This window comes from Anabrus simplex, chromosome 8 (genome assembly GCF_040414725.1).
Source record: "Anabrus simplex isolate iqAnaSimp1 chromosome 8, ASM4041472v1, whole genome shotgun sequence".
NCBI classification, from domain to species: domain Eukaryota; kingdom Metazoa; phylum Arthropoda; class Insecta; order Orthoptera; family Tettigoniidae; genus Anabrus; species Anabrus simplex.
Window position 1 is genome coordinate 112,453,078 of NC_090272.1, and position 15,696 is coordinate 112,468,773.

The 15,696-nt window shown below is 39.6% G+C and overlaps 1 pseudogene; it reads right to left on the reverse strand.

Moving 5' to 3' along the window:
- Positions 1–1,311: 1,311 nt before the first annotated feature.
- On the reverse strand, positions 1,312–2,004 carry LOC137501905 (MOB-like protein phocein pseudogene; annotated as a pseudogene).
- Between the last annotated feature and the right edge of the window lie 13,692 nt (positions 2,005–15,696).

Sequence of the window (15,696 nt, forward strand, 5' to 3'; positions counted from 1 at the left end):
TATGAAGTTAAAACGCCACTTTACCACAACCGAAATGCAAGAAAAGAGACAGAAAACACAATCGCCGAATTCCTATATGAATGCTGGTCTTCTAACCTCAACGAATTTTTTACCAAGAGCAGCAATCCTCTACCTTCTTCTCTTCTTTTGCTCCATTCCCGAGTCCAGCATTTCCTGGTATTTCTTTTCTTCCTTTTTACCACTGTACAACATATAATTGCAGCTAAAGCGGCAAGTTTTGCTTTGTTTGTTGGAGTCATACTCTCAAACACACTCTAAGTTGAACAGCTGATTCTTGGTTTAAAAGTTGTTGTTGTTTTTTGTTTTGTTTTTTTGTTTTTTTGCTAGTTGCTTTACGTCGCACTGACACAGATAGGTCTTATGGAGACGATGGGACAGGAAAGGGCTAGGAGTGGGAAGGAAGCGGCCGTGGCCTTAATTAAGGTACAGCCCCAGCATTTGCCTGGTGTGAAAATGGGAAACCACGGAAAACCATTTTCAGGGCCGCCGACAGTGGGGTTCGAACCTACTATCTCCCGGTTTAAAAGTTTAGCGATAGATGGCAGCACATATACATCTTAGTTCAGAAATGAGTTTATAGATGGCCATCCCGATGCTTCCACGGATTTTATAAAATTATTTTACCGTGAGCAACATAACTTGTTTTCACCAAAATTTTTATAAAATTAATTGTACAACAAATTTTACAAAACATTTCACCTTGAGCAATAGGCATTAGTGTTTATCCGACAAAATTAAAACACAGCCATTGATCGTACCGAAGAGTTCGGGTTTCTCTGTCATTTGGAAGGCTAAAATTGGCATGCAGACAGCCTAAATGGCATCGAATCAAACTGTCTGCAAGACGGTACCAGAAAGAGTAGTATAGACCACTGCTGCATCTTTTTAACCCTAGCCCCTGTTAATTGCAAATACATTTAAGGCACAGATATCACATAAAAATTGCCAGACGCAGTTCTCACACACACGCGCGCGCGCGCTGTGGTGATGGTGGTGGTGATTATTGTTTTAAGAACATGAACTGATAATCCAGATGTCCCAAACCCCTAACATGAAGTAACAGCAACTGAAACGATCTGTTCATTCGAATACTTAAAAGAATTCAACCGGGACACATGATTTGAAACGTTTTTATTTTACAAATACGATTACAAATCTTTACAAAACGTATTAAAAATGAATGCTACTGAAGAAGTTAGTTGATTCATGCGTTTTAGAACAAATCAACTATTATAGTGGGGTAGCGAGGGAATTCAAAGTAAATTCTAGTATTGTGTACACCGGGCATTATCAATGTCTGCGGATGTGAATACAACTTGATTGCTCCCTGGCATCATCGTTTAGAGCAGTATCACCACTGGCATCAAATTCAATTATCGGAACAAGAAGGTTTTCTTTGGACATCATGCTATATTTCAGAATGTAAAGGGTGAAACGGTGACAAAGAAAAGTGTCTTTTTCAAATTCGTCGAATATTTGTCGATGGTGGAAGTAAGCATGAGCGAATATACGATATAATCTTCGACATACGGATGCTAACTTTCCAATCGATGATTTCTTCATACTGTGCCTGCTAGGAAAATATTTACTTTTATTTAATAAAGCCGTAGAATGATCTAATGTGTGTCGGACATACTCAATAGCGGAACACTCTCTGGGGGTGGCGTGAGCCGCACAAAGGAATATCCACTCATCCAGTACTGCCATCTGAGGGCAAGATTCTTGGTGACATTCCTTCTGTAGTTTAACGGCGAGATCATTAAGCTGCAAACAGAACTGGCGGAGATGCTCGTACTTCCAAACGTCTTCATCCTGTCCTTCAGGAGGGGTAAGTATTGCTTCTGGGTTACCTGGATTGCGACGAATCAACTGCTGAATGTACTGTTGAACGGCTAATGGGCTATCCATGTCCTCGAAACTTATATCTGCCCACTGACAAAAATCTTTTGCCTTACTTCCAGGACGATTTCTTCTTAAATTCATTACTGCATCGGTGTTGAAATCAAAGGGTGGTACCTAGAAAATAAAACGCAAAATCTTAGAAAGGAAATTATTTTATTATTGGAATAACATTACGTTCTCATGAAATGGAATCCTGAAAAGTGATGAAAAACATGTTTAATGAGTTACACATGTTTATGGAAAGTATCCCACCTTAGCGGTGAATGAAGACGATTCTTTAACAGCAGAAATCATCAGCATTGTTAAAGGTTATGCTGCGCGGCATAGCACAACTATAAGGTCAAAGGACAAGCCAGGCTCCCTCTGTGGATTAGTGGTAAAATGTAGGCGGTTGACCAACTGATAATTAAATGTAAATTAATGATCGCCGTCAAGCGAAGGTGAGGACTCGGATACGGATATGGAAGGAATCGAACCACTGCCGGTAGACGGCTAACGAGAGAGCATTGTCTGTTCATTATTATTACCTGTAGTACCCGTCGTTGATGGGACAGTCACTTAGCATGTGTAGAATATTTTCGTCCACCCCTCACGTTGTTCGCCAGGTTCTGAGGCACATAAGTGGGCATGCTTCCCCTGTCAGCGGCTTGTCGTGACGTACTCGCTTCCTTGCTCTCTGTGGCCCTTTACAATTCATGTTTTTATTTTATTTTTGCATTATTGCTGATCTTGATTTGATCTCTTCCTTCCGGTATAAAAGAAGCCAAGCATCTAATTAATATACAAAAATTACTTGCAGGTGGACAAAACCTTTAAAACGTTGCCGGAACGACCTCTATAGCAACTGTACTGTATTTACATATTATAGAGTTAATTATCTGACTTAAACTTTCACATGACTACCACTGATATTTCTCCAATTTTTCACTGTGTCAGAAAAAGGTATAAGCCATGGGCCACGAATTTTTTCAGGGGAATTTAATTTAGATTTTTAGTAATTTAGTGATTTAATTCAGAATAGACCGAAAAGTGGGGAGGTAACCAGTTAAAACAGGTCGTAAGTTAGCAAAGAGCCGCGATGTTTGAAACGAGTATTCGGCTTCTTGGTTCACACGACCTGTCTTAAGAGTAGGATGCCTGGGTCGGTAGATTGACTAAGGAGGAATCTAGACTTGGCCATCTTGACTATTTTGTTTATCTGGGATCTAATAAGCGGAATACGAAGTTCAGTTCGTATATTTTTATTAGATCTCAGGAGTGGGGCTTTTGTCATTCTTCAGAGGGTTTTATTTCGAAAAGTCTGTGGTATTGACTAGTTAATTTTAGAAATATACCACCAGGCCTCGCAATCATACAGCAGGATGGGCCTGAAACATGATAAATAAAGGTTTTACTTGATACGGTGCCTACTACTGTGTCACTTTACTTCTCTAAATGTTATCGTGTGGCGTGGCTTTGATTTCCTTGCCTTGCGCCGCGCCAATGACAGATTCGCTAGACTAGGGGAAATATTTGGTTCGAGCAGCATCATTGAGAGCCCTGCGTTGGGTTGCAATTTCTTGTCTTGTTTCATATTGTACTACAGTAGTTCGCTTGAGAATATGGGTGATGTCATTATTTGCTGCACTGCAGAAAAGAACTGATAACTCCATTTCCTCTTCCCAACCCACTCGATTCTAGACAGCCCTTTGAGGTGCCAGTTTATAACCTATAGAGAAGAATAATACAAGCGTGCAAGCATTGGAATCTGACGGCAATTATGGCCCCACATCTAAAGCTGACGGCAGTTCGAGTGCGATGGATTGTGACGATACTGAGGGTCAGAAATCTATGTAGATTACGACGAAATTTAATTTTCGAAAAGCACTGAGAATCAGCTTTACAGTACTTTCCGAAATTCGTCTACAGCAGAGGTGCTCAGCTGGGCACCCGTTGAGTGCGACCGGGCTCGCCTAACGTAAATGCGGACAGCTTACGTAGCATGCATACGTCACAGTGAAGCGAGAGAGCGAACACACTGGGCAGGGAAGTGAAGCAGTGTTGTTCTATTGAGACCACGAAGCTCTCCTCCACTACTCAGTGAAATGATGGTTCGGGTACAGCATTAAAGAAAACATAAAGAAACAACCCTATAAACCTAAGAAAACCGACCTTTACAACATATTCCGGTTCGATTTATACTGCACTCGATTTAAACAGTCAGATTTTTTTCTTGTATTTATACATTCAAGGAAAAGTGGCACGTTATATCTTTTTGTTACAATTTACAAAGATACATGGTTTAAGCGTTCAAGCTACAATTTAATTCCTTGGACGGGAATGACAGTATTCCCATGAAAAAAGTAAAAATCCTGTTATTTATTCAGGAAAACCTAATATATTTGCATAATTTAATTCAACAAGCTTACTGCTTGGTTTTGCACAGTGTTGTAATGTTATGTGACTTTTTCTGTTCACTGAATTGCCGAAAATAGTGTTTAAAACTTATCTATCAAGCGTCCAATGACAACAACTAGCCTCTAAATGGCGAAGGAGTTTCATCACAAGTGAGGACATATATATTTACTAACCAAGATCTAAGCATGACAACAACAATGTAAATGCATCTACCCAATATGTATAACAGTACGCCTTCAAATAAATAACCTGACTGAGGTTACTCCCGGTAAGCAACCACAAGTCACAGCTTATCCACCTTAACTCCGTATTATATTAGAGATGTTTGTAAAGCACCTCTTAAAATACAAGATTGAAAATTGAAATCCATTACATACAGTATAAAATATTTGAAGTTGTTGGCCTAACTCTTTATTGTATCCGGTCAAATTACATTCTTTTTGCCACTTGTTTTACGTCACACCGACACAGATAGGTCTTATGGAGACGATGGGACAGGAAAGGCCTAGGAATGGGAAGGAAGCGGCCGTGGCCTTAATTAAGGTACAGCCCCAGCATTTGCCTGTTGTGAAAATGGGAAACCATGGGAAACCACGGAAAACCATCTTCAGGGCTGCGGACAGTGGGATTCGAACCCACTATCTCCCGGATGCGAGCTCACAGCTGCGCGCTCCTAACCGCACAGCCAACTCGCCCGGTGGTCAAATTACATAAACTGCAATTAACATAAATAACTTATTTCTTACAACGTAAATTGAAAATGACGTGAATTTCTGCCCTCTTTCTTTCGTTATTTTCTGCCTTAATTTCAAACTCGGGTATCGCCTCGGTGATCGAGACTGACTGGGAGAACTTTGCCCAACCTTCACGGCCTGTGACGTAGCCACAACGTCACTGTGTCTGCTTGCCCGACCGCATACAGTGATGTGTGCCCGCGGGACGAAATGCCCACCGAGAGCACCTCTTGTAATAAAAAATCTTTTCAGTCTGTCGAACACAAGTTAAATATAAATATTACACGGTTACGTGAATGATGTTGATCCACGAAATATCACTGTAATATTTGTCACAAATGGAAGATAGTAATTGCTTTTACTCAAATAAAGTCTCAAATCCCAGGTTGATTAAGAAAGAATACGAAATATTTTATTTTAGAGAATACATACTTTACTGCCTTACAACTATTTCTGCTACGTCGCAGCGCTTCCGTGTTTTGTTTGTCGAACACTGTTGTCTGTGATGTCTTTGCTCACTGAAGTTCTTTGGTGTCGTTTTATTGATTTTTCTCATTCGATTTAATTTGATGGGCTGTCACTTCATGTGCATTAACTGATTCATTAAACGATTTATTGGTCCAGAGATCATGCTATTTTCTTTTTAATATATATATATATTGGTCCAGGGATCATGTTATTTTTCAACAAAATATCCGCACTCCCATTCGCTAGAAAGAGATCTCGTTGGTGCCAGCCCTGGACCTCAAGAAAAAAAAACGACGGCGCGAGCAGCGGAATGCAAGTAATATGGCCAAAGATAACAAAAATCGCAGACATAGCACTCCCATTCATCGGTGCCAGCCCCTGGACCTCAAGAAAGAAACAAAAGACGGCGCAAGCAGCGGAATGCAACACCATGGACTCCTATTTACAGCCAGTAAATACGTATACATATTTCTTGCTAGTAACGACGGTATTTCTTAATAAACCTGGGATTTGAGACTTTATTTGAGTAAATCAATGATTACCTTTCGTTTGTGACAAATATTACAGTGATATTTCGTGGATCAACATCGTTCACGTAACCACATTACACTATAACATACCTGTAAAAAACATTATTAAACAAGGAATAAAAATGATATTCTATACTATAAAATGTACTATTTGTACGCCCTTTATTTATGTTTGTAATGAATGATACGGTTGGGAAGTCCTAATATTATATTTTGTATTGAATATCATGATGGGCATCGATCGCCCAGCATTCTACTTGCTTGGGAACTATGTTTTGTAATGTGATATCTTGGTATCTCCCCTCTTGTTTCACTATTGTATGCCACTTGTTCGGCTCGTATTTTGTTGAGGTTATTTTGCGAGAATATATTAGTACATTATTATCATTTAGACTTTCACGGCCCGTGTAACTATTCGTGAGGTATATTTTTGGGCTTATGCCGTGTAATTAATTATAAAAACACACTCAACGCGTTTCGAAAAGAACCTTGCCTTTCTTCATCAGGAGTCACAGAGAAATGAAACGACGCATAACAGGTTGCTAGGAGAAAGCAACAAGGAACTTGAAATGGTGCCCTAAGATGTAAACGGGACACCATTTTAGCCCCAGATAGAGACAACGAATGGCAACTTTAAAGCATTACTCTCTAATGGTTCTGATAATAGGTAGCCATGATTCACTGAGGTTGTAGCCTGTATCGCGGTTGAAATTATCTGTGTGTTTACGTTTTTCAACCGCCTCCCTGATCATTCTTGGGCGATATTGCTTTATACGGGCAAGAACATCCACTTCTTGGAACAAAATATCATGACCAGGTGTTAAGGCATGATCAGCAACAGATATCTCCACGCAGATTCTCACCATCACCCTGCCCAGAAACATGATATCCTTAAAACTCTGACTACCAGGGCCAGGAGGATTTGTGAAGTGTCAGCTCTACAAGAAGAAATTAACACCTTGAGAACCACCTTTGAGAGCAACGGTTACAGCAGAGCTTTGATCTCAACGGTTCTTAAATCGACACATAATCGGACGTCTGTTAAGGAAAAAGATGTAAAAGGAACTGCGTACCTACCTTATAACACGACGGATCGTAGTGCTAAAATCTTACGAAGGTACCGTGTACGAACTGTTTTTGGAACATCAATTAAGATCAGGCAACTCCTGCGACCAACTAAGGATAGTTTGTCAAAATTGCAACAACCTGGTATCTTCAGAGTTCCCTGAACTTGTGGCAAGGTTTATATTGGGCAGACTTCAAGAACGGTATGTACTCGCATCAAAGAACATACCAGATGTATCAGACTCAACCAACCTGATAAATCAGCTGTTGCTGATCATGCCTTAACACCTAATCATGATATTTTGTTCCAAGAAGTGGATGTCCTTGCCCGTATAAAGCGATATCGCTCAATAATTATCAGGGAGGCAGTTGAAATACGTAAACACACAGATAATTTCAACCTCAGTGAAACATGGCTACCTATTATCAGAACCATTAGAGAGTAATGTTTTACTGTTGCCATTCGTTGTCTCTATCTGGGGCTAAAATGGCGTCACGTTTACATCTTAGGGCACCATTTCAAGTTCCTTGTTGCTTTCTCCTAGCAACCTGTTATGCGTCGTTTCATTTCTCTGTGACTCCTGATGAAGAAAGGCAAGGTTCCTTCCGAAACGCGTTGAGTGTGTTTTTATAATTAATTACACGACATAAGCCCAAAAAATATACCTCATGAATATTAGTACATTCCTAAGCTACAAATAAATCCCTTCTTGTTTAATAATGTATTTCTTTCACAGGTATGTTATAGTGTAACATTTATATGTAACTTGTGTTCGATAGACTGAAAAGTTTTCAAGTTTCAAGTTACATTTTTTTACAAATTGCTTTACGTCGCACCGACACCGATAGGCCTTATGGCGACGATGGGACAGGAAAGGGCTGGGAGTAGGAAGGAAGGAAGCCGTGGCCTTAATTAAGGTCCAGCCCCAGCATTTGCTTGGTGTGAAAATGGAAAATACGGAAAATCATTCTTAGGGCTGCCGACAGTGGAGTTCGAAGCCACTATATCCCGAATACTGGATACTGGCCAAGTTACATACTGAGTCGCCACTGGAAAGTATGGCTACCTTCTTAAAGCAAAACACCTCTGGTCTACAGCAACGAGTTTGATAGCGTGTGTGGGTTTTGTGATCAGCTACGGTTTGCAAGTAATTTGGAGATGATGGCACATCTACGATCCGAATTTCAAGATGAGAGTGTAGACGAATTCAAGTTCCCTTCAAATTGCTGGGATACTGTGAGAAAAGAAAGCGTAACGTTTAAACTCGCTCACATTCCCGACTCACCAGAAGATACTGTACGGTAGCCTGTTCTTTCTTGTCAGTCTGTTTGAAACACTTATAACAGGAAAACTACTGCAAGTAGTTAAGATGAACTGTATAAATTGATAATATATGTAATACACTCTACTCACCTACGTCTAGACTAATTTTCGTTATCTGCCTGTTTTCTTCCGCGGCTTTGCCTCTAAACTCAACGGCTACAGCAGAATTACCGCCAGTCGAATCTCTCACCAAACTTTCGATGACGTCATCAACGTCATATTTATAATGTTCGAATACCTTCCAGCATATTCTTCCACCCCTCTGCGTGTGTGACATAACCTCTACTCCCCGCCTCTCCTCTCCGACTATAATAGTATGTATTATATTTCGGCCTCGAGCTGGTGTCTTGCGAAGACGATCTTTGGCCTGTTGGAAAGGGAGCACTTCTGTGGCATACTGTCTCCAGGGATGTAACGTTAGGCCTGCAATGCAGGTGGGCCCGAGCCTTTAAGGGGCCCCGCAGACTCCTCGCGAAAAAATAAAAAGAATATATATTTAGTCTAATGTCACGGAAGTGATCAGGTTGATTTTGTAGATTCAGTCGAAATCGATTTTTCAATTTGTACGCAGAGGAATCGCCACTTGATTGAATCTAGCAGCAGTTAATTGTACTGAGAGTAATACAGCACAGCTGTAAACAAATGCTTGCCCTTGCCGTCTCTCGGAACACCTTGGCTCTTCAAAATGATCTGCAGCAAAGCAGTAAATTATTTTAAAGTAATTAAAGCAATGAAAGCGGTAGACTCCGTGGCTCAGGTGGCAGCGCGCCGGCCTCTCACCGCTGGGTTCCGTGGTTCATATCCGGTCATTCCATGTGAGATTTGTACGAGACAGGTCTTTCTACTGGTACTTCGGTTTTCCCTGCCATCTTTCATTCTCCATTATCATTTCATTTCATCTGTCAGTCATTAATCATTGCCACAGAGGAGTGCGACAGGCCTCGGCAGCTGGCACAATTCCTATCCTCGCCGCAAGATGCGGGCTTTTCAATCCATCCCTGACTCCGTCAATGACTGGAAAACAGGTTGGTTTTCATTTTCATACAGCAATGGAAAGTGATACCAAACTATCATATTTTAGTTTTTTAAATTAGCCTTTCTTGCTGTGTAGTGCACCTGCGACCGTATTGTCAACAAATTTTGTTGAACATTTAACGTTTGTCACATATTTATTCGACAACAATGTGTAATGGCATTAAGAAGTTTGTGTAGTAACAATCTTTCAGTCAATTTCGAACGAGCACTCTTCGCGTGAAGTTAATAATAGGCTTATCAGTTGTACGGTTTGATATTTTCGCAACTTTATTTGAACAGTTACCGTAATTTATTTAAGTTTCTTCGTATATTTTTGTGCGTAGTAATCGAATAAATTATTATAACCGAGACTTCGCCATCGGTTACAGGTATAGTTCTGTAGTTACTGAAAAATGAAACCAAACTTAATTAAGCACGAACAGTTGGCAGTTCAGCATTCTGTACAGAGTAATAAATAAGTTACAAGTGATAAGCTTTAACAGCTTCATTTCAAGTAATACTAATCCCGTATTGACTATAATCAATCAATGAATATTCAAGATAAAACTTAAATATTATAATTGAGCGGTCCGCCTATTCAATACAATATATAATTTATTAATATCTAGGACATGTTTCGTCCCCTAAGGGACATCATCAGCTGATAACAAATTAACATTAATATATCAGTAATAAATAGTAAAATTGGAAAGACACATTAAATGTTTGACAATTTAAAATAAGATATTCAAACTTGTTAAAATTGCAAGTCATAAGACAGGTAAAACAGTCAAATTGTCCATATTTCTCTTGTTTAAGTTCTCGTAAAATCTGCAGATGCGAGTCCTTCTCCGCACATCGGGGCCAATAATAAGGAATAAAGTTATACTGTATATCCATTACCACACAGAACTTTACCATCACGGCCCCGATCTGACTTTAAATTCTGAAGCACTTAAATTTTAGTATACCATCTAAGGAGTGCTTATTAAGTTTTAACAAATCTTTCACCAAGGAATACAAATCAAGTGTGCTTTTCTACAACAAATGATATTTTAAGATTTTGTGAGTAAAACTGGTACTTTACGAGAACATCAACAAGAGAAATATGGACAATTTGACTGTTTTACCTGTCTTATGACTTGCAATTTTAACAAGTTTGAATATCTTATTTTAAATTGTCAAACATTTAATGTGTCTTTCCAATTTTACTATTTATTACTGATATATTAATGTTAATTTGTTATCAGCTGATGATGTCCCTTAGGGGACGAAACATGTCCTAGATATTAATAAATTATATATTGTATTGAATAGGCGGACCGCTCAATTATAATATTTAAGTTTTATCTTGAATATTCATTGATTAATAAATAAGTTACAAGATTGTGAGCAACTGCAAATTGACCTCGATAATGTTATGAGATGGACAGTAGGCAATGGTATGATGATAAACGGGGTTAAAAGTCAGGTTGTGAGTTTCACAAATAGGAAAAGTCCTTTCAGTTTTAATTACTGCGTTGATGGGGTGAAAGTTCCCTTTGGGGATCACTGTAAGTACCTAGGTCTTAATATAAGGAAAGATCTTCATTGGGGTAATCACATAAATATGACTGTAAATGAAGGGTACAGATCTCTGCACATGATTGTGAGGGTATTTAAGGGTTGTAGTAAGGATGTAAAGGAGAGGTCATATAAGTCTCTGGTCAGACCCCAACTAGAGTATGGTTCCAGTGTATCGGACCCTCACTAGGATTACTTGATTCAAGAATTGGAAATAATCCAAAGAAAAGCAGCTCCATTTGTTCTGGGTGATCTCCGACAAAAGAGTATCGTTACAAAAATGTTGCAAAGTTTGGACTGGGAAGACTTGGGAGAAAGAAGACGAGCTGCTCGACTACGTGGTATGTTCCGAGCTGTCAGTGGAGAGATGGTGTGAAATGACATCAGTAGACGAATAAGTTTGAGTGGTGTCTTTAAAATTAGGAAAGATCACAATATGAAGATAAAGTTGAAATTCATGAGGACAAATTGGAGCAAATATTCGTTTATAGGACGGGGAGTTAGGGATTGGAATAACTTACCAAGGGAGATGTTCAATAATTTTCCAATTTCTTTGCAATCATTTAAGAAAAGGCTAATAAAACAAGAGATAGGGAATCTGGCACCTGTGCGACTGCCCTGAATGCAGATCAGTAGCTATTGACTGAGTGAGTGAGTGAACTTAGCCGTTGAACCACGGAGGCAGTCAAATAAAACGGATTATACGATATTTACTAATAATCCTACAATAACTAATAATCCATTATTTTATTCATATAACTTCTTATTTCATTATTTCTACCGACTGTAATTAAATTTATATTAAGTTATTTATAGGTTTTACATTTTATTTGAGGGAGCCGGAATTTTTATTTTGGCAAGAGGGTCAGTATTACATTAGGTAGGCCCCCGACTGTCTCAGTGTTGTTATGTTTGAGTCCCAAGACTATCATCGTGAGGAAGAAGCTATAAGGTATGAACATTTTAATGAACTATCAAATTATCTCTACGGGATTCTATCTTTATTCGTTCTGGAAACGAGTGTTTTTATCACGTATCATTCAGGGGCCGTGCGTGGTATTGTTGCAGTGTTGCACAACTCCCAATAATTTTACACTTCATTTATCGCGTTTTTCTTCTAACATATATTCGAAAACATGTTAAAACCAACCATCTTTGGTCGTTCGCTGTACTAATGCTTCGTAATGAACCAATAAACGCTGCTGGCTTCGAATCAAACTCAGGGGGTTTGCTTTCCTACGGCAACTCCCTAGCGGACAGCGCAGCGCAATGTACCTCAGCAGGGATGAGACTAAGCCCGCATAGCTTCAGGTAGCATGCTCGCCAGTATCGGTCTCAGGGAGTTGCACGAGACTAGCAAGTCCCCTACCGAGAAACAGCTCCAAATGTCCCCGTTAGATTGCGCCACTCTGCGGAGATTACTTCATTCCTACTTTCCCTCCTCTCCTCTCCTCTTCCACTTTTTAAATTTACAAATTTCATTTGCTTGCACCGACGCAGATAGATCTTACGGAGACGATGGGATAGGAAAGAGCTAGGAGTTCGAAGGAAGTGACCGTGGCTTTAATTAAGGCTCATCCACAGCGTTTGCCTGGTGTAAAAATGGGAAACTACGGAAAACCATCTTCAGGGCTTCCGACATTGGTGTTCGAACCCACTATCCCCCGAATGCAAGCTCACAGCTACGCGACCCTAACCGCGCGGTCATCTTGCTGGGTGATTTCTTTTCTACGCCATACCAGACCACCCACAATATTACCAACATCTTTCTTCAGTGAAAAACAGGAGGGCAAATTTTCAATTCATGTGAGGCAACAGTAACTCTGCCAGGCTAAGTGGCTCAGGCGGTTGAGGCGCTGGCCTTCTGTCCGCAACGTGGCAGGTTCGATCCTAGCTCAGTCCGGTGGTATTTGATGGTGCTCAAATACGTCAGCTTCGTGTCAGTAAATTTACTGGCATGTACAAGTACTCCTGCAGGACTAAATTCCGGCACCTCGGTGTCTCCGAAAACCATAAAAAGTCATTAGTGGGACGTAAAACCAATAACATTATCAATTAGAGTGAATGTAGTTATAGTGTAAAATTAGCCTCTTATTTCCTGGGTTGTAATTGCCAGATATATTTCAGTTTTAGTACGAATGTAATTCATTACGTAACGATAATAGAGTTTCTTGTTATTTATGGAAGATATGAAAATGTGACATTGAAAATTTTACTGCAACACTCAGCTTCAGATACCACCAGCCGCCACTAGTACATTCCTCGTCGAAGTTTATATTGGTTCCTTTTGGTTATGTTGACTAAATCTGGACTAATAATTTATGTTATGTCGTAGGACGGACAGGTATCCAAAAACATGTTGAAACTTTCTATCAACTAACCTAAAATTTGTGATGTAAACTATTCGGGTCTTTGGATGATGAACTGAATGAATCTAAAGGCTAGTACACACCTCGCGACAAAGTCGCGAGTCATTGTATGGGGACAGTTGCGAGACACTGTCCCTAGACTGTTGCGGTACAATGTCCCGCGTCCACATCTGTAGAGCACCACAGGAATCGGCGCGACATGGCGCAAGAAATTGCTTTATGTGCTTTTTTTTGTGCTTTAACTATTTATTGGCCGTACAAAGAAACAAAACCAAAAAAATGCGATACTGGAGGAGAAACCTTTTTTCGGGTGACATTGTCGTCGACATTAATATTCTTGGAAGATTGAAATTAGAAGATGGCATGGGATATCGTAATTTTTTTATGGATGATCTCAACCGATTTTGAAATCCTTTTGCAAATGGTTGGAGGAAAGATTTCACAGAATCAGACTGTATTTCGGGATACCATTCCTGCTTCTGTGAGGCTAGCTGTCACTCTGCGGTTCCTTGCTAGTGGTGAATCTTTCACCAGCTTAATGTATACCTTTCGAATTTCAAAACAAGCTATTTCACGTATCGTTTCAGAAGTCTGTGAGGCCTAATTACTTCTCTAAAAGGGGTGTAAAGGTAAGATATAATAAAAAATTGATTTACCTACTATATACGTAATTTATTTATATCTAATAACTAGCAGAAGTACCCGTTCTTCGTACGGGTTATCAGAAACTGGCTTTAGTTACTCATACTATCGGTGTGACTGACTTCATTAGATATTTATATCACTGGTGTATTTACTTAAGTACCGGTACGTAGAAATTATTTGTCATGTTTGGAATTATAGTGTGTCTTCTTCTTCTTTTCTTCATGGGGCCTCTAAATATTAGTTCCTAATTAGCGTCGACCTCTAAGATCTTTTGCTACCATGTTTTTCCTTCATTCCCACCTAGATATACCTGCTCCCTTCACAAAGCTGCAGGTTTAGTGTAAGTATACCTCCGCTAGATAGTAACACAAATATAAATATTATTGAATGTATTTATTTGATCCGACATAACTATTACAAATGATCAAGGAAATACGTGATGCATAAAAGAAACTACTATAATTATCGAGAATTATAATTCTCAGGGCTTGTCACTCATGTCGCACATCATGTAATGAATCTGAGTATAAATGTTTCATGGTTATAATGAACGTAAAAGTGGACCAAAATATCGGCACTAATAACATCACTGATCCTACTACTCCATGATTTGATAGAAAATAGTTTAAACTATAGGTAACAGACTCCGCAAAATGCTGAAATCTAAGCCAGTACGTAAAAACGGAGGCCCGTCGGCAACCGCTGGTCGCTGTACTACGGAGATCTCCGGGGCTATTATTTTTATACTTCACTCCCTGTCCATCCCCGCCCAAAGGAGTGCTATGAGCCTCTTACACAACAATATATATTTTCCAAATAGTAAGTCATATATGTATCAATTTTGGTTGGCAGCTATGCCCAAACGTACATGCAAAATCTAGCTGCTATAGAATCCTGGAGCTGACGTTGCCATGGTTACGGCCGTTCGTTTCTTTATCCGATTCCTAGAGCAGGGGTAGTGTGGTTCCAATATCTCCATAACGGTTGGTTTTAGGGCCTTATAACATGGTTTTCGGGCCCGAAGGGTTTACCGAGTTTTGTTCTTTGCGTCAAGGGGCTTAAAATGAGCTTTGTCTCGTCCTTGTACGACAAATTCGATTTTGCCTAGTTTATCCTATTATTTTAATATTTTTATATCTCCCCCCGTCGCCCCCCGCTCGAATTGTTTTGAAAATAAAATACAGCCCATGTTACTCACTGGCAATGTAGCTTTCTATAGGTGTAATTTTTAAAATCGGTTCAGTAGTTTTTGAGTCTATCCGTTACAAACAAATATACAAATTTTTCCTCTATATAATATTAGTATAGAAGTATAGATTACACGTCTACACACACGGTTACCGTCAGGAAGGGCATCCAGTCGTAAAACAGAGTCAAATCCACATTTGCGACACAGTTCGCACCCGCAACCCCACAGGTGTGGGTAAAGCGATAGAAGAATAAGATACTCATTTTAAAAATTCACTCGCTTTCTTATTCTTTTCACCCCCTTAAGCGGATTTTCCAAAAAGAGTGTGTTCATTTTAAAGGTGATTCCAAGTACCAATTTTAAAGCCTGTAACATCTTCATTTTTTTGAGATATATGTACCCTCGTATAAATAATTCAACTCCTTCCTCACTTCTTTTCACCCCCACCCCCCTTAAGTGGATTATCTGAAAACGA